The sequence below is a fragment of the Chionomys nivalis genome, chromosome 11 (genome assembly GCF_950005125.1).
Source record: "Chionomys nivalis chromosome 11, mChiNiv1.1, whole genome shotgun sequence".
Classification (NCBI taxonomy): Eukaryota; Metazoa; Chordata; class Mammalia; order Rodentia; family Cricetidae; genus Chionomys; species Chionomys nivalis.
The window spans coordinates 64,838,886-64,859,335 of NC_080096.1; the positions used below are offsets into that span (position 1 = coordinate 64,838,886).

The 20,450-nt window shown below is 36.2% G+C and overlaps 1 pseudogene; it reads left to right on the top strand.

Moving 5' to 3' along the window:
* The first annotated feature begins 6,642 nt into the window (after positions 1 to 6,642).
* Positions 6,643 to 7,795, top strand: LOC130884370 (E3 ubiquitin-protein transferase MAEA-like; annotated as a pseudogene).
* The last annotated feature ends 12,655 nt before the right edge of the window (positions 7,796 to 20,450 follow it).

Genomic DNA, 20,450 nt, shown 5'->3' on the forward strand with positions numbered 1-20,450 from the left:
ACTAGGAAACTCAATATCAAAACAACCTCCTGGATCATCAGGCTCTCACTATCTTTCTACCTTCTCATCCACAATGTTCCCTGAGCTGAGCCTAACATGCAGAAGTGTTTGTAGATGAATCCCTTGGGAGTGGGTTCTACTACTCTGAATTTTGACTGTGATTTCCTTACTGACTTTTGTCTGTTTCAAAGAGAAGTTTCTATAATTAGAGGTAAAACTACACTTAATTGTTCATAAATTCATGCTTTTAGATTGTTGGTAGTGACTATGCTATTTAGTAAATTAGTGGTTGTAGATTTTCCTCCCATAACCATAATTTAATTCATTTTCTGATAATCAATTTTCTAGTTCATTTCATAAGCTCATTTGTAGTTATGGTTGTTTGATTATTTTTATTTAACTTTTGAATTTTGTATATGTTTTCACATATTCTAGAAATTAATCATTTGTCACATGTAGACCTGGTAAAGATTTTCCTCAATTCTTTAGGCTGTCTCTTCATTCAATTAATTATGTCTTTTTTTGTGCAGAAATTTTTTATTCAATATAAACCCATTTGTCATTTTTTGACATTATTTTCAAACTGATTGGTTTCTTGTCTTACTTTTCTGTTGCTGTGATAAAGTGCCATGATCATAAGAATTTGTGGGAAAATGTCTTTATTTTGGCAGATGATCCCGAGGCATAAAAGTCTGTTAATGATGAAGAGACATGGAAGAAAGCTGGTGGTACAGCAAAAGGAATGAGAAACTCAGCAGTCTGACACATAAACAGTTACCTAGAATTGAGAATGAGACTAAATTTGTCAAAGCTCACCCTCGTGAGCTTTTCTTACACAAAGCTGCACCACTTCATCAAACAGGGACACCAATCAGAGACCACATGTCCTAGTGCCTGACAATATGGGAAACATTTCTCACTCAAATCACCATGGTTATTTTTGACAAAGTTCTTGTCAATGTCTATAGCTTAAAGTGTTTTTAGGACCTAACAGTTGTAGAGTTTCAGGTTTTGCATCAAGTAATTTATCCAATTGTAGTTGATTTTTTTTCTTCCAGGATCAAAGGTAAGCCCATAGTTCCTTTTTCTATATATAGGCATCTAGTTTTACCAGTAAAGTTTGTTTAAAGAGCTTCTATTATCAAAATTAGGCATCTCTACATGCCAGGGTTTATATTTTGGTTTTAATTGTATTCCATCTGCCTCTCTATTCTTATGTATGTGTTTTTTATTACCATGTTTCTGTAGTATAAGTTGAAATCAGGTATGGCGATATCTGCAGCCTGTTTTCCTTCTCGTCATCTTGCTTTGCTTATTTGGGGTCTTTAGTGCTCCCAGATAAAATGAAAGAACATTTCCTTTAGTCTGTGAACAACATTGTGATTTGAGAATAAGCCAGATAAACCCTTTCCTCACCAACTTTCTTTTGTTTATGTCGTCTCATCACAGTACTACTAACTTAACTAAGACAGGGTTCATTCATGCATCCCTGTGAATTTTAATATTTTTCAAATATTCTGCAAAGAATACCATTGGAAATTTTATGAAAATTGTATATTTTAAAATTTATTTTCTATTTCTACTTTGATTATCTTTTATAGTTTTCTAACTTTATTTATTCAGAGAGTTAATATTTCAATTGTATAGGTCTTTCACATCCTTAAAATGGTTGATGTTTTATTTTTAGATTATTACATTCAATTATATTATAGTATTCAGTGTATTATATACTATTCAATATTCTATGATGTTTTATTTTCTTTTAGCCTACTGAGAATGGGACTATGCCCATTTTCTATTACTCATAGTATTTGTTTTTTATTAAGGCTATTCATTTTTTCACAATGTTTTTATATTTGGTCATGTTATATACATATGTATTCTGATATCTTGAATTTTATGAATATGTACATAAATATGAGATATACTATATATATGCATGTATGCATGTTTATATGTATCATATAATCTAAAAATTGGGATAATTTGAATTCTTCTTGAATTTTTATACTTTTAATTTACTTCTTTTACTTATTGCTATAGCCAGTGTTTCAAGAACTACTTTTAAAAGGAGTGGGGATAGTGGACAAACATTCCCTGTTCCAATTTTAATGAAATTTCGAAGATTCTCTCCATTTAGGATGATGAGATTAAAAAGCAATTCATCTACCATGTTGTTCCTAATTTGTCCTTTCTAGCTCCAAATCTTCACACCTGACAGCATGACCCAAGTACAACCAATGTTTTCTTTGCTTCCTAAAATTATTGTAGGGTGAAACCTCATAGTTACCTTCCTACCTAGGAATCATTTCATTTATCCTAAGTTTTAGTCTATTTTAATTGCATATTTTTTATAAAGAATAATTTTTTAATACGTGACAAATTATATTGTAAACATTAGGCTGAACTATCAAAGTCTAGTTATATTCTTCATTCAGAAATGCTAGTCAACAAAACACTCTTTGCTGAGCTTCAGAAATGATGAAACATTGTTTTTTACTTTCACAAAATTGAAAATAGATTCTTCTATCATACAATACTCTAGACCACAGTTCCTTCCCCCTATTCCTCCTAGTTTCCTCTCACCTCACCTGTCCCCCAAGTCCACACATGCTCCATGTAAGAAACTGGTGCCAGACATTATGCAGAATAAGAGTCTAAATTAGAGGTCTCCATTGTGTCCCTCCACTCAGAGCTCAGGGAACCATGCCGATCAGGAGGACAGTTGTAGGAGTCAGAGGGGATGGAGAAAACCAGGAGACTATGGCCCACTGAATCAACTAAACAAAGCTCATAAGGCTCAAAGAGACTGAAGCCACAGCTCAGAGTCTTCCTGGATCTGCACCAGGTCATCTGTGTATGTATTACAGGTATATCTTGCTGTTTTTATGGGAATCATAACATTGGGAATGGGCGTGTCTGTTTCTTTTGTCTGATTTTGGGATTTCTTCCTACTCAGTCGCCTTGTAAAGCCTCTGTATGAAGGCTTTTACTGTGTCTTATTGTATCTTGTTTTGTCATGTTTAATTGTTGTCTCTTGGAGGCCTGCTCTTATTTTACATACTTGTTAAAAACAGAAAGCTTTTTCTATCCCTGCTTTCTTTGATAATCATTGAGCATTAAATAGTTTTGTGGTCAAATGCCAGGCATCTGTATATGCAATGTAATTTCTTTGTGTTGATTCTAGTTTTATTTTTTGTGGTCAGAAAGTATAAGAATTATTTTAATTTTCTTGTGTTTATTAAGGTATGTGTTGTGTCGTATTATTTTATCTAATTTAGATAAAGATTCATAAACTCCTGAAAAGATGTGACTTCTGCAGTGCTTGGAAGAAGGATTCTGTTACATATGGTATGTTCATTTGATCAATAATATCAAATAACTCATATTTATTCTTTATTTAGTATTATTTATTTATTTATTTATTTATTTATATATTTTGGTGGCCAAAGGGGGATATTGATGTAACACAGACTATTTTTTTTCATTATACATACCAATTCAAGTGCCCACTCTCTTCCCCCATTCCATCCCCTCCACATACCTCCCCACTTCACCCCCATCCACTCCTCAGAGAGGGAAAGACACATTGCTTTGTGGAAGGTCTAAGGCCCTCTCTACTATATCTAGGCTGAGCAAGTTATCTATTCAAAGAGAATAGGTTCCCAAAAATCTGGTACAAGCAGTAGGGATAAATCCTGGTACCACTGCCAGTGGCCCTTCAGTCTGCCCAGCCGTGCAACTGTCAACCACATTCAGAGGGACTTGTTTGGTCCTATGCTTGTTCTTTCCAAGTCTGGCTGGAGTTAGTGAGCTCCCATTAGCTCAGGTAAACTGTTTCAGTGGGTGAACCCATCCTGGTCTTGACCTCTTTGTTCATATTCTCATTTTTCCCACTCTTCCAATGCTCTGATGTGTATCTCTGCTTCTGTTTCCATCAGTTGCTGGATGAAGGTTCTATGGTGATATTTAAGAAAATCATCAGTCTGGCTACAGGGCAAGGTCAGTTCAGGCACCCTCTCCTCTATTGCTTAAGGTCTTAGCTGGAGTCATCCTTGTTGATTCCTGAGAATTTCTCAAGAGCCCGGTTTCTTGCTAACCCCATAATGGATCCCTCAATCAACATATCTCTTTCCTTGCTCTCATCTCTGTTCTTCCTCTGTTTCTTGAATATCTCACTCCTTCAAATTTTCCTCACCCCTCCCTTTCTCCTCCTCTTTACCTTCTACCCTCCCCTTTCCCCCCACTCATATGTTCCCATTTTTTTTAGGTGATCTTGTATATTTTGACTTTCCAGGTGGATCTATATGTTTTCCTTAGGGTTCACCTTATTACTTAACTTCTCTAGGATCATAAATATCCCTTTTTTATAGCTAATATCCACTTATGAGTGAGTACATACCATATTCACCTTATTGAGTCTGGGTTACCTCACTCAAATGGTGTTTTCTAGTTCCATCCATTTGCATGCAAAATTAAAGATGTCTTTTTTGTTGTTGTTGTTTAACCACTGAGTAGTACCCTAATGTGTAAATGTGCCACATTTTCTTTATCCATTCTTTGGTCTATGGATACCTAGGTTTTCTCCAGATTCTGGCTATAATGCTGCTATGAACATAGCTGAATATCTATGTCTTTGTAGTATGATTGAGCATAATTTGGGCATATGCCCAGGAGAGGTATTGCTGAATATTGAGGTAGGTTGATTCTCAATTTTCTGAGAAGCTACCACACTGATTTCCAAAGTGGTTGTACATATTTGCACTCCCACCAGCAACGAATGAGTATTTCCTTTACTCCACATCCTCTCCAGCATAAGCTATCATTGGTGTTTTTTAATCTTAGCCACTCTGATAATCTCACAGTTGTTTTGATTTGCGTTCCCCTGATGACTAAGGATGTAGAACATTTCTTTAAGTGTCTTTCAGCATTTGAGATTTTTCTGTTGAAAATTCTGTTTAGTTCTGTACCCCATTTTTAAATTGTATTATTTGGTATTTTGATGTCTAATTTCTTGAGTTCTTTATATATTATAGAAATCAGTCCTCTGCCTGATGTGGGACTGGTGAATATCTTTTCTGATTTGTAGACTTCCTTTTTCTCTTATTGACTGTGTCCTTTGCTTTACAGATGTTTCTCAATTTCAGTAGGTTACATTTATTTATTTATTGTTGCTCTCAGTGTCTGTGCTACTGGTGTTATATTTAGGAAGTGGTATTCAATGTCCACGCATTGAAGGCTACTTCCCACTTTTGAGCACCGTGTTTGGATTTATAGGTCTTTAATCCATTTGAACTTTATTCAATAATGGAATAATGAACCTTATAAACCCTCCTCCCAGCACCCAAGCTGCATTCTGATCTGTTGATATTGCATAGTTGCCCCTCTTTGACAAAGCATGATCAAGACCTCTGACAGTGCCTGCTGCTAGACCCTCAGGTAGACTCCAGGTTAGCTCATCATTTTGCCTTGTAGTCCTCATTTTCCTACAAGGATTTCTCTGTGAAGCTTTGGATCCTGTACTGTAACATGCTCTGTAGACCAGGCTGGCCTTGTATTCACAGAGATCTGCCTGCCTCTGCCTTATGAGTGCTGAGATTAAAGGTGTACACTGCTACTGCCTGGTTCATCATCTACCTTTTAGTACATGGTTATTTATCCAGGAATTTTCATTTGCTCTTTATTACTTCTCATTAGGTTCAGATTTTCTCATCTTTTTGCCTATATAGAATTATTTTATGTTACATTATTACTCACTTTTCACTGCATATTTCTTATATAATTATGATTTAAAGTCTATACATTATTTAGCATATGTTTTACATTTGCATATATTTGTGAAAATATCAAAATTTGAATAAAGAAGCCATTCTTCATTCTTGTTCTTATCAAAGGAAATATCACATGGCAAATGTGAATTATTCCTACAATCTTCTGCAAATTAATTCCAAACTTGCCCTTTAGTTAAATGAAATCCCATCAGGCATTCTGTTGTTTTGCTTATTTACCTCATGTGTTCTCACCTCCTTTTGACACATGAACAAGTCTTGCATCCTTAAACACAGAGAGTCATCACAGTCACAAAATTTCCTTTTATTGCTTGTTTTTAGTTATGGAATTTCCAAAAACTTCATGTTTTACACAATATTTTAAATCTCACCTTTTCTAATGGATAGTAATTCTTCTTGGGCATTACCACTTAATGATAAACTCTTTTTGTAATTTTTTCTAACTTATTTATTTATTTTGAGAAATAGAAAGCTATTTTATTAACACGCTTTACATTTACAATTAATTAGCTAATCAACATCAACGTGCAAAAATAAGCGCTAGATACAAACCTCTACAATATGGTTTTGTGTGAATTACAATGGTTCATCTGTTTTGAAAACCCATCAGTACTTATTTTAGCTCAACTATCAGTTTCTGTAATGAAAAGCATTTACACTCTAGAACTACGGAACCACCTGGCGAGGCCTCTGCAGAAACTCGGTCCAGTGGCTTTCCCGTGAATACGTTCTCAAAGCAGGAGATAAGGCGGTGCTGGAGGTGAGATACTGAACCTGTACACAGACACAGCCCCAGACCCCCTGGCCATGTAGGCGGAGCCTCCTCAAGTAGCAGCCCAGGCGTGTAGGGTGCATGGAGCTTTGGCAGCAGCTAGACAGTGAAGTCAGGAAAGGCCTTGGCGCCACGTCACAAGTCACTGCAGCCAACCCGGTGTGGCCAACACCTTGCCCAGGCTGTGGCCAACAGGAGTTGGCAAAGGACAAGCCTGTTCCTCAAGCTCCCCTGAGTCCCATCACTAGCAAAAGGAAGGAAGGAAATGGAGAAACACAGGGAAATAACCGGTGAACCAATTCCTACTTCTGAGATGCTCTGGATTTCCTTGGTGTTCAGGTCACACATCTCCTGCGCTGTGGCTACTACAACACAGCTGTGAAATTGCTCTCCAGAGTGGCATTGGGGACCTTGTGAATATCGAGATGTTCCTGACAGCTAAAGTAGAAGAATCCTTGGAGAGGCATGAGACAGCCATCTGCCTTGCCTGGTGCCATGATAACAAGTCCCGACTCCGGAAGATGAAGAGCTGCCTGGAGTTCAGCCTCAGGATTCAGGAGTTCATTGAACTTGTTCGGCAGAACAAACGCCTGGATGCTGTGAGACATGCAAAAAAGCACTTCAGTCAGGCTGAAGGGAGCCAGCTGGATGAGATTCGCCAGGTCATGGGCATGTTGGCCTTTCCTCCAGATACACACATCTCCCCATATAAGGACCTTCTGGACCCAGCCTGGTGGCGGATGCTGATCCAGCAGTTTCGATATGACAACTACCGACTGCACCAGCTAGGAAACAGCTCCGTCTTCACCCTCACCCTGCAGGCTGGGCTCTCGGCAATAAAGACACCACAGCGCTACAAGGAGGATGGCAGCTCCAAGAGCCTCGACTGCCCTGTGTGCAGCTGCTCTTTGAACAAATTGGCGCAGCCCCTGCCCATGGTTCACTGGGCCAACTCTCGCCTGGTCTGCAAGATCTCTGGTGACGTGATGAATGAGAACAACCCACCCATGATGCTGCCTAATGACTATGCCTATGGCTACAATTCTCTGCTTTCTATCCATCAAGATGATAAAGTTGTTTGCCCAAGAACCAAAGAAGTCTTCCACTTCTCCCAAGCTGAGAAAGTATACATCATGTAGGCTTTGCGTTGCCATGTGCACGCTTTTGGCCAGAGGCTGTGGTGGGTGGGAGCCATACCCTCCTACCCTGATCCATAACCCCGACCCCAGCCTGCCTCGGCATTTGTTTCTTGCTACCAAAGATCCGTGAGCAACGACACATACTCTTAGGAAAAGAGGAAGTGAGATTTAATAAGTCTGTGCTTGAGAACAGCGTTTGATTGGTAGGATTTTGTAACATAAGTCGACTGATGCCTCTGCAAGTTCTTGCACCTAATTTATTTTATGATGTATTTCTTATTCTTTTCTTACCTTTAACAATTCTATGATTGTCGTTTTACTTCGGTACTTTGAAGTTGATTAATTACAAAATAGATTTGAAGAATGATTGTTCTTTTAAAAGGTGTGGTTCAGTTCTTGAGATTCTTCAATGCTACCAATCGTCCTCTATGACCTCTGCTTAATTTGAGCATATTTCTACATTACATTTGCCTTTTGAAAAAAATCCCATCATAATAGCAAGTAACATACATCATTATTTACAAATTTTAAAAATATGGTTATATTACTTTTAAATGTGTATTTATATGTGTATTTGAGTGCAGACTCACTCAGCATCCAGAAGAATGAGAAGATTCCCTACAGCTGGAGGTACAAGTGGTTGTGAGCTGTTTGAAGTGCATGTTGGTAACTGGACTCTGGTGCTCTGCAAAACACTATGAACTCTTAACCATTGTATCTTCTTTTCAGCCTCCGAAACACTTCATATTTAAATAAATGAAAATTAACATGCATTTTTAAGAAACTATATATGTTTTCTTCCATGTGCTGGAAGGGATATAACATTCCCTTTAGAATTGCATTTACTATATCTTATTAGTCTTTAAGAAGTAATTTACACATCATAGGAAGAATTGCATTTACTATATCTTATTAGTCTTAAGAAGTAATTTACTCATCATAGGAAGAAATCTTGTTTTCTTGAGATTTGTTTTTTTCTTATTATTTTTCACTGGCAGTGTTTTTGATAAAATTTCCTGCAACATCTTGTTTTAAGAAATCTGTGTTTCTGTTTTTGGTAAAGGAAGATTTTATTTTTCTCAGATAATTCATACAGCTTATTTAGGGCTTTTTAATCCTATAAGATATGAAAGTGGGCCAGTTGTGGTAGTGTACAACTCAGTCCATGTACTGGGATTGAAGCATGTATATCTCAGTGAGTTTGCAGTTACCCTGGTCTACGTAACAAGTTTCAATTCATGCTGAGCTGCACAGTAAGACTCTATCTCAAATCATATAAATATGTTACCCACATTGATTTCAGTTTTGCATAGGATATAACTTCCCCTTTGTTGTATTCTTATATCTGGTACTATTTAAGATCCATCTGTTATGCTTATTTTTTACTTACAGAATTAATTATGAGAGCATCTAGGTTGGTAATTCCTTGAGAACTTACCTATTAACTAGTCATTTCCCTTTTGGCATCAGGCTATTTTCAATATCACAGCCTAATTGTGGCCATTATAAGTCAACTCTTACTGAAAATCCAGAGTTTATGGTACTCTTTATAGGACCCAATGAGGCCCTCTGAATATGGGTGACAATAGTGTTTCATGGGAAGTTTGTGAGGCTACTGGCAATGGGATCAGGATTATCTCTGCTGCATGAACTGGCTTTTTGGAGCTCATTACCTTTGGAGGGATTCTTTGGTCAGCCTAGATATGGGGGCGGGGAACTTGGGTAATATGATAGACTTTATTGACTCCACATGGGAGGCCTTACCCTCTCTGAGGAGTGGATGGGGGTGGGGGGAGGAGAAGGTGGAGGGAGAAAGAGGAGTAGAGGGAGGAGGGCCTGGGAGTAGTGTGTAAAATTAAAGAAGATGATTTTTTAAAAAATAAAGAATATACAAAGCTTAAATAGAATTAGTGGAAGAAATTGTTGTGAAACCTTCCCACCTCCCAGAACTTTGTGTGTAACTCTGAAAGTCATTCTTTACATTCCTGGACAACCCAATAAACTAAGCCTCAGGAACAATAATCCAATGTATAAACATCCATCTTTCAGAGATTCTTTCATTATTCCATGTATTATGAACTCCTTGTCCTTCAGGAAACCACTCAAAACAAGCCCCGTGTGGTCAAATCTGTATCTCAGAGATTTTTACAAATGAAAACAATCATAAACAATTTTGAAGTCAATTTTATTTAATTCCATGAACTATAATTGTAAATTTATTTAGATTATGTTAAATATCTTTTATAATTATGACCTACCATATACCTAATCAGTTTTATAATATCCAGGTCCTTCCTATATTGATTTTATATTTGTATATCTATCAGATACACTATGTATCTACATATATATATATTTACTGTGTATGTAAATGAGTGATGTATATCTTTAATATGAATTCAAACTTATTAGTGTCTGACTATTCTGTATTATGTTCATAGTTTCTTATTTTTATATATTAGAATGCTATATTTATGACTAAGGAAATGATATAATAATTACCAATTTTCCTCTTTCGTTAAATATTACCCTTGTATTATTCGGTAGTTTGTGTTACTGGTGAATATTGTTTCCTGCTTTGCAGCTGAGCCTACTATTATCTAATTCACCTATTTCTTGCATTTCTGCTTCTCTATAGGCTTTCACCCATTGTTATGATTCTATACTGTATGTTATACTGTCATTGTGTTATTGTCATGTAAGCTAAACATGAGTAAAATTTTTATTTGCTTTTTCATCACATAATATCATTACTGAGAATCACAAAGATTTTTTGCCAGGTACATTTATGATCCCTGGCTAATTTGTTATTTTGAATCATAATAGTCAAGATATGCTTATCACAAACCTCTGTTTCTTTTTCTTTTTTTTCTTCACTATTTTGGTAATTTGAGTCTTTGTTTTTGATGTCTGCCCAGATTTTCTCTTACACTTAGATACCATTGTCTTGATTAAATATCCATTTTTATTGGCTTATTTTCTTGTTCAAATGTATTATATAGTTGTGCTTAAAATTAAATTTTATATTATATTAGTTGTCTTTAAAATTGTGCATTGGCAGGATGCCTTTAATAGCGGTACTTGGTAGGAAGAGGCATGTAGGTATCTGTGATTCTGAAGCTTGTTTGGTCTATAAGAGCTAGTTCCAGGACAGTTAGGATTGTTACACAGAGAAAAAAACTAAGCAAACAAACAAACAAAAAAGAATCTTACATTGAATAGTTTATATGACTTCTGTTACTTATGAACGTTCAATGTGAACATTCAATATATAAATGTCTGATCTCTAAGGTGTATTTTGTGTATCATTGGGGGTATGCTCTATGTATGCTCACATATCTTTTTTAGGAATCCTTTTTTATAGCTCCAAAGTATCTTCTTTTTATTCTCATGGGCATTTGCCTGCATGTATATTTGTTAACCACACATGTACTTGTTGCTACTGAGGCTAGAAGAGGGTGCTAGATCTCATAGAACCAGAGTTCCAGGTGGTTGTTAACTGCTGGGTGGGTACTAGGAACTAAAACCTGGATTATCTACAGAATCAGAAAGTGCTCTTAACAACTGAGTCATTCTTCCAGCATCCAAAGTATTTCTTTTTAGTTTGGTAATGCCTTTCACTTGTTTTATGTGGGATCTTTTACTATATAATCTATATAGTTTAGAGAAGGAAAGAGATCTGGAAAAACATTTTCCTTATCATTATGTATAAAGTCAGAAAGAGAGAACTAGCTTATAACATTATTCAGATTCTTAATTATGAAAGAAACCTAAATTACATTTCAAATGTTAAACCTTCAACCCTCTACACATTTTCCATCTATCTAAAATTAATCCAATAAAATATAATTTCTTGCCTCATCAGATTTTTATATTCACTGCATAAAATCAAAGTATATGGAAATGAGAAATTAATTAAATATGTGTAATAACCACTTACTCTTTCTGAATCTCTTTATAGCACAAAATTAGATATTGTAACTATTTACAGGAACTGGTTCATGGAAACATTTTATTACATTTCATTTAAATTTAGGTCGCAGAAACATTTGGCATTTTATTAAATGAAAACCTCAGCAGTAATTCAGATATAAAGAATCCAACAATGATAAATGAAAATATTCAAGATACTGTTAAAAAAAGTTCATATTTCAAATTAGTCAGGTCAGGTCAGTTCACAAATCTGTTTAAAGCTTAATCCTTTGCTGTAATTGTTGCTATAGGTGAAGGCAAAATGATCAGTCTTGTTCATGGCTGGTATTATGTTCATAATGTGAAATTGTTCTATGTACTGAAATAAAATAATTACACTCTTTAGACTATCATCATGTATAATGTCAGTTCAAAATGACTTCAAGTTGTAAATATAAAAATCCATAACCCTAAAGCTACTAGGAGAGACAAACACGACTCATGAGCAGGGAAACATTTATTAGAACCTTACTCTCCGGAATGTTAATTTTTAAGTTTTTAATTAATACATATTTATTCATCATGTGTATATTCTCTTCAGTGTGCTGGTTAGATATCTTTCTGTAATGTTAATGGATCAAGAGGAAAGCAGCCTCTTTATGGCTTCTGTTTCTAGAGATTTTGAAGCATACAACACAGTCAGTGAAGAGCTGTGCCACTTCCTATTCTTACCAGACTCCTCCCTACACTCTGCTCTAGGATGGAAATGTCATGTCTCCGATTCTGTTGTCAAATAGAAAGATACACTTTTATTTGCAGAAACATGGAAAGGTCTGAAAGACATTAATTGAAATCTGCTGGAATAAAAATGACCAATGATGTGGTATTGAAAGCTAAACATGTTGAGTCTTTGTGTGGTTTGTGTATCAGGGTAACTTTAACCTCATATGGAGAGTTTGGCAATGTTCCTTCTGTTTCTGATGTGTGGAACAATTTGAGGAATATAAGTATAAAGTCTTATTTGAAGTTCTGGTAGACTTCTGCACTGAAACCATCAGGTCCTGGGCTTTTTATGGTTGGGAGACTTTGAATGACTGTTTCTGTTTCCTTGGGGGTTATCATTTGCTTTGATTCTCTGGCCTTGATTTAATTTTGGTATGTGGTATCTATCCTAAAAACTGTCCATTTCTTTTAGATTTTCCAGTTTTGTGGATAACAGGTTGTCGAGTATGACCTCATGATTCTCTGGATTTCCTCACTGTCTGTTGTTATGTTCCCCTTTTCATTTTTGATTTTATTAATTCAGATGTTTTCTCTCTCTGACATTTGATTACATTGGATAAGGGTTTGTTTACCTTATTGATTTTCTCAAAGAACCAGCTCTTTGTTTCATTGATTCTTTACATTGCTTTCTTTGTTTCTATTTTATTGACTTCAGCCATCAGTTTTATTATTTCCTGTCTTCTACTCCTCCTGGGTGAGTCCTTTTTTATTTCTAGAATTTTCAGGTGTTCTGTTAAGTCACTAGTGTAAGCTTTCTTCACTTTTTTTATGTAGACACTTAATGCTATGATTTTTTTCTCTCAGCTCTGCTTTCATAGTGTCCCATAGGTTTGAGTATGTTGCACATTCATTTTCATTGAATTTTAGGAAGTCTTTTATTTCTTCCTTGACAAAGAGGTGATTCAGTTGAACAATGTTCAATTTCCATGAGTTTATAGCCTTTTTTTCAATTACTGTTGTTCTTGAATTCTAACTTTAAGCAATGGTGATCTAATAAGGTACAGAAGGTTATTTTAATTGTTTTGTATCTGTTTAGGTTTGCTTTGTTACCTAGTATGTGGTCAATTTTAGAGAAGGTTCCATGAGGTGCTGAGAAGAAGGTACATTCTTTTGTGTTTGGGTGAAATGTTCTACAGATGTCTGTTAAGTCCATTTGAATCATGATGTCTGTTAGTGCTCTTATTTCAATGTTAACTTTCTGTCTGCCTGAACCATCTATTGGTGAGAGTAGGGTGTTGAGGTCTTCTACTAATAGTGTGTGAGACTTGATTTGCAATTTAAACTTTAGTAATATTTCTTTTACATATGTGGGTGCTCTTGTATTTGAAAGATAAATGCTGAGGGAGACTTCACCTTGATGGATTTTTCCTTTGATGAATATAAAGTGTCCTTCTCTATCTATTTTTATTGATTTTAATTTGTAGTCTATTTTGTTAGATTCTAGGCTAGCTAGACACATTTATTTTTTAGGTCTGTTTGATTAGTAGATCTTTTCCTAACATTTTACTCTTAGGTGATATCTGTATTTGAGTTTGAGATGTCTTTCTTGTATGCAGCAGAAGGATGGACCCTGTTTTTGCATCCATTCTGCAAACCTGTGTCTTTTTATAGGTGAATTGAGTTCATTGATATTAACAAATATTAATGACCAGTGATTGTTAATTCCTGTCCCCCCGCAAGTGGCATGTTTTTGTGTTCCCCTTATTTGGGGCTTACTGGTGTGAGATTGTCAGTTGTCTGTGTCTTTGTAGGTGCAGCTAATTAGGTTGGAAAAGGAAGAAAAGAGGAGAATGGGAGGAGGGAGGAGAGCATAAAGGAATGGTATGATTGAGATGGAACAAGGACAGAGTGGTGGAGCAAGAAAAAAGAAGTCTTGATCAAGGGAGTCATTGTGGGGCTAGCAAGGAATCTGGCTCTAGGGAAATTCCCAGGAATCCCCAAGGATGATTGCAGCTAAGTCCTTAAGCAATAGTGGAGAGGGTGCCCAAATTGGCCTATACACGTAATCACATTGATGACTACCTTAATTGTTCTGATAGAACCTTCATCCAGCAGCATATGGAAGCAAATGCAGAGATCACAGCAAAACAGTGGGCTGAGCACCTGAAATTCAGTAGAAGTGGGGTAGTATTGACAGAGGTTTCAGTCCCACCAGCTCCCACAGCCATTTAGTCCCAAATAAACACACAGAGGTCTACATTAATTATAACCTGGTTGGCCTAGTAGCTCAGGCTTTTTGTTAACTCTTATAACTTATATTATCCCATAATTCTTGTCTGTATTAGCCATGTGGCTTGTACATTTTATTCGCAAGGCATTCTTATTTTGCTTCCTCTGGGTCTGGATAATGACCGCAAACTGACCTTTCCTCTTCCCAGAATTTTCCCTGGTCACCCCCACCTATACTCCCTGCCTGGTTACTGGCCAATTAGCATTTCATTAAAGCAATACAACTGATAAAACTTTACAGCATACAAGATCATTGTCCCACAGCAGGAGAGGAGCTATAATATAAAGAAAGGGGTTAAGGCCATCATAGGAATACCTACTGAAACAGCTAAGCTGAGCTAATGGAAGCTTACTGAGTCTGGAGTGAAAGCATAGAACCAAACTAGGCACTCTGAATGTCAGTGACACTTGTATGTCTCAAGCAGTCTATGGGGCTGCTGGCAGTGTGGCCAGTATTTATTCCTACTACTTGAACTGGCTTTTTGGAGCCCATATTCTTTGGAGGGATACATTGATCACCCTAAATTTAGTGGTGAGCGGCTTGGTCCTTCCTCAAAGAAATGTGCTAGCCTTTGTTAACTTCCACATGGGAAGCCTTACCCTCTCTGAGGAGTGGATAGGGGTTGAGAGGAAGGTCTGAGTGGGAACTGGGATTAGTATGTAAAATTTTAATTAAATAATAATAATAATAAAAGGAAGTTCAACAAGTAATGTGCTAGATATAAATATTAGAACGATAGTTATCACAGCCAGAGTGCAGAGCAGAGAGAAGGGAAAGAAAGGAAAGTGAGATAAGAGGAGAGGGCAGAGGAAAGGAAGAGAGAAGACTGTATAAAATGAGCTTAAGAAAAATTTGATTGGTAGACATTAATGTAAAAAGCATATCTACCCTGTGTTGTAGGAGCTGTGGGCTGTGTTCCTGCCACCCCAGCTCCTGGTCGCCTGGCTAGCTTTTGTCCCAAAATAACGACACAAATTGTATTCTTTTAAACACTGCTTTGCCCATTATATCTAGCCTCTTCTTGGCTAATTCTCATGTATTAATTTAGCCCATTTCTAATAATCTGTGTAGCACCCCAAGGTGCGCTTACTGGGAAGATTCTAGCCTACGTCCATCCTGGGTCGGAGCTTCATCACAACTGCTCTGAAGAGCAGCAGCATGGTGTCTGTCTCTGAGAGGAGCTGCCCCGCATCTGAGCTCACCTCCTCTTCCTCCCAGCATTCTGTTCTGTTTACTCCACCCACTTATGTTCTAACCTATGAGGGCTAAGCAGTTTCTTTATTATTTAACCAATGACCTTCCTCCATCAACCCTGAAATCCATAAATTTATGCATGACACTTTGATTTATATTTTGCAATAATGATGTGGCTTTCATATACAGCTTAGAGAAAATCAAAAGATTAACATATTGTCAAAATTCACAAATGAATATTATACATATCTTCCCTTAGAGTCATAATTATTTACTTTTCTATTTCCATTTTTGATCATGGAGTGAGGAACAAGTGTCATTGTATGTATGAAGTTGTGCACACACATTTCATGGTTATATAATAACCTTTTGGTGTCAACTGTTGTCTTCTAACATTTTGAGACAGAGTTTCTTGTTCCCCACTGTCAATGCCTACTTACCTAGATCATAAAATCCAAAGATTCTTCTCTTTCCATATTCCTTCTTATTCCAGGGGTTCTGGGATAGCAGATAAGTTAGTTCTTAAAGTTTATATGGGGTGTAGAGATCTGAAATCAAATCATCTCACTTGTACTTTGTGTATACTACCCATTAACCATATCCCAATTCTACTCTTTTTCACTGGCTGCAAATTCCCCTCCTACATTTGGATTTAATAGCTTTCCAAGTACTTAATTTAACTTTGTTAAAAGATATGCTCTATTATCCATTCATGAAGAATATATAAATACACAAATTGTGATTTCTGTTGTAATATGAGCGGAGGGGCTGCATCCCCGGCACCTGGCCGCCCGCATGGCTTATGCCCCAAAATAATTACACGGAAACTGTATTCTTTTAATCACTGCATGGCCCATTAGTTCCAGCCTCTTATTGGTTAGCTCTTACATATTGATCTAACCCATTTATAATATTCTGTGTAGTACCACGAGCTGACTTAACAGGAAAGATCTTAACCTGCATCTGTCTGGAGTGGGAGAATCATGGCGACTCACTGACTCGGCTTCTTTCTCCCAGCATTCTGTTCTGTTTACTCCACCCACCTAAGGGTTGGCCTATCAAATGGGCCTAGGCAGTTTCTTTATTAATTAACCAATGAAAGCAACAGATAAATACAAACCCACCTCCATCAGATTTCTAAAGGTGTCTAAAAGAATTAATTGCAATGAGATTGTAAGTTTTAATTGAGACAACATTAAAGATTCTACACAAGCAACTTAAAGTGTTGAAGCAAACAGGACAGCTTATTTTTCTATTTGAATATTTGAAAAACACAGGGAAATGAAAGCTGAAACTATTTTAAATCCATGTGAAATAAAGGCAATTTCAAATTTCTATGAAACTAGAACACATTCAGCCTACAAAAATAGACTTCTAAATATAGAACTTGAAAGTTTCTGATTTGGAATTTTAAAATGTAGCTTTACTTCTATTCTTACATTTCTCATGAAGAAAAGGTATTTGGAGGGATATTTAGTATTATGGAGAACAGTTCTTAAAGAAGTGCACTTTGAAAATTCAGGCCAACTATGAAGGGAAGTAACTTCTCTTCACATTACAATGGATGTTTAATTTTATCACTTCTACAATGCATTTCTAGTATGTTATGAATAAGGGTTACAGTTAGAAAAAAAAACTTACAAATCTGTACATCTCATGTTTTTCCTATCTAGTCTTACCTTTCACAGAGGTCTGTGCAGTTTCAAAGATGTGTTTGTGATTTTTCATGACAAAAATCTATGGGAATAGAACACTCACTACACTCCTTTTGTACTTTACCCCCTGTCACTAAGGGTGTGCTGCTGAATAGGGTGTTGCTATGCAGTTCATTCACTAGCCAGATGATATGATCCTAAAAATTGTCTAAGATTGATGTAAACAGCATGTTTTAAAAGTAGAAGCCCAGAATGTGGTCTTATGTATAAGAAATATTTTTTTTGAGACAAAGTCTCACTGCATAACCCTGACTGGCTGAACTCTCCATGTACATTAGACTAGTCTTGAACTCATAAATACCTCCCTGCTTATGCTTCCAGAATGCTCATTTTGTTGTTTGCTTAAAAATCACTTATTTGTAATCATGTATTTTAATGCATTTTTAGATAGTTTTGTTTAGTGCAAGGAAAACAAAGAAGAGAAATTGCATCTATTAAGAGGGTTTCTTCAATCTTCATTTTTAAAAGTGGTCTATGTACAGTTATACATAGATGTTGTCTCTTATCTCTATATTATTTTTCTTGTACTGTAGTATAACATAATTATTAATCATAAGTAGAACTACATGCCATTAAAATAAAAGCTCTGCTAAGAAATGCAAAAATAGACATAGTTTTAAATTCAGTTTTCTTATATAAATCAGTGAAAGATAAAATACTTCAAAATATAAGCATGTTTTGGGAGTTTAAGGAGCAGCAAATTGACTAGTTAATGGATTTCTTTCTGTAGAATAATAATTTAGAGTACACATGTTTGGCTATTATGGAAATATATATGAATCATCATAGCTGCCCAGCAACTAAATCTGAGATAAAAAGTCTTTGTTCAGATTATATTTAGGAGGTAAGGATGTAATTATATTATAATCTTTAAAAAGTAAATGCCATAATCCAGAAAATAATTCAGAATGTGATGAGTTTTCAAATGAAAGAAAAGGGAAGAAATGACAGAAATCAATGAATCATTAATTTATGTTTAAATATGATAGGATTTATTTTTGTTAAATGTAAGATAGGCGGACTACCAAGCAAACAGAGAAATAACCAAGTAGAATGGAAGGCACTGTTTAATGTAAACCAATAGTAAAATAACAAGAGATGTTGGTTACTGCTCTTTCCCTGAGATATTTATGAAGCCAGGTATTCTTGTCCACTGTTCAAGAACTTGAGAATCAAGCAGTCATGATAACAATAGTGATTTTTTTTCTCAACTAATAAATTTTGAAATATGTCTATGAAACATCAAGAGAGACTCTGCAAAATTCATTCAAGAAGTAATGTACATTGTTAAGAAAAAAATATTAGTTAAAAGATTTGGTGATTTTGTGCTGTGGCAACTTCTCTAGCCAGTAGGCTTTAAGATACCAGCCTACTGGGCATGACCTCTTATACTATAAATGCTGAGATAAAGCACATGCTCTCCCTCTCTCTCCAGTGCTGAATTTGGTTCCTGTTTCCTGTTAATTCAGAGGACTGTAATCTGTGAGCCTACCCCTGAATAAATAACCCTTTATTATACTCAATTCTGAGCTAGGGTGGTATTACTTTATAATGTCCATCTTCATCTGGTGCCCACAGTAATCCCAGCTCCACACCTAAAGGAATAGGCCCCAAAAGGCCCAAGAGGTCCACAGCCCATTCCTGGCTGCCTGGCTTGGTTTCAACTACTAAGTGGCTTTTTGCTTTTATTCTAAACCCTGTGGTGTTGTAATGAGGGGAGCTGCGGGCTGTGGGCTGCGTTCCTGCCGCCCCAGCTCCCGGCTGCCTAGCTATGTTATGCCCTGACATAATTACATGGAAACTGTATTCTTTTAAATACTGCCTGGCCCATTAGTTATAACCTCTTATTGGCTACCTCTTACATATTGATCTAACCCATTTCTAATATTCTATGTAGCACCACGAGCTGGCTTACCAGGAAAGATCTTAACCTGCATCTGTCTGGAGTGGGAGAATCATGGTGACTGACTGACTCAGCTTTCTTTCTCCCTGAATTCTGTTCTGTCTACTCCACCTACCTAATTTTCTGTCCTATCAGGGGCCAAGCAGTTTTTTTATTACTTAACCAATGAAACAACAGATAGAAAGATGACCCTCCTCCATCATTTCCCCTTTTTCTGTTTAAACAAAAAAGAAAGGCTTTAACTTTAACATAGTAAAATTACACATAACAAAACAGTTATCAAGTAAGAATTACAGTTACAATATTTATATCTACTTTATCATAACTAAGGAAAACTATAACTATCTATTTATTCTTCAACTCTATCAAAGACTCCAGAAAGATATAATATTACCTAAGCAAACAACTTCCAAAACTCTAGAAATGACAGAGACATCTCACTGCCTGGACAGTCACCCAAAGTGCTTTTGTACTGTTAGGGCATCCGTCTTCGACCTTCAGGCCCATAGTGTCCAGCAGACATTTCCATGAAGCAGGAAAATTCAAAGACAGTTCAGTCACTTTCTGCTGTATCCTGCATAATGTCTCACAGACTCTTTCATGAATCAGGAACCCCAAAAGAACATCTCACCTTTAGGCAAGTTCAGCTGTTCTCTTTCTGATTGTTCTTTGTGTCCACTTCATGCAACAGTCCAGGCAAAAAATGGCTAACCAACTCCATAAGGATCCTCTTAGATGTCCATCTTCCTCTCAAAATAGATTGGTGCTGCCAGGAGCAGACGTGTCTCATTGTAATGAAAAGTCCTAAGTTATTAAAACATTTAAGTGCCATATTCTGCAGTCTTTGAAAGATATGAAGAATGCCTATCTAACTGAAATATATCTCTATATATCAAAAAAATTTAACTAACATGACTACAAGCTTTACTATTATTAATGATTATCCACTAGCAACCTATATTTCCTAATTATACATTACATTTTTAAATGAACTGCATAATCACAATACCTTA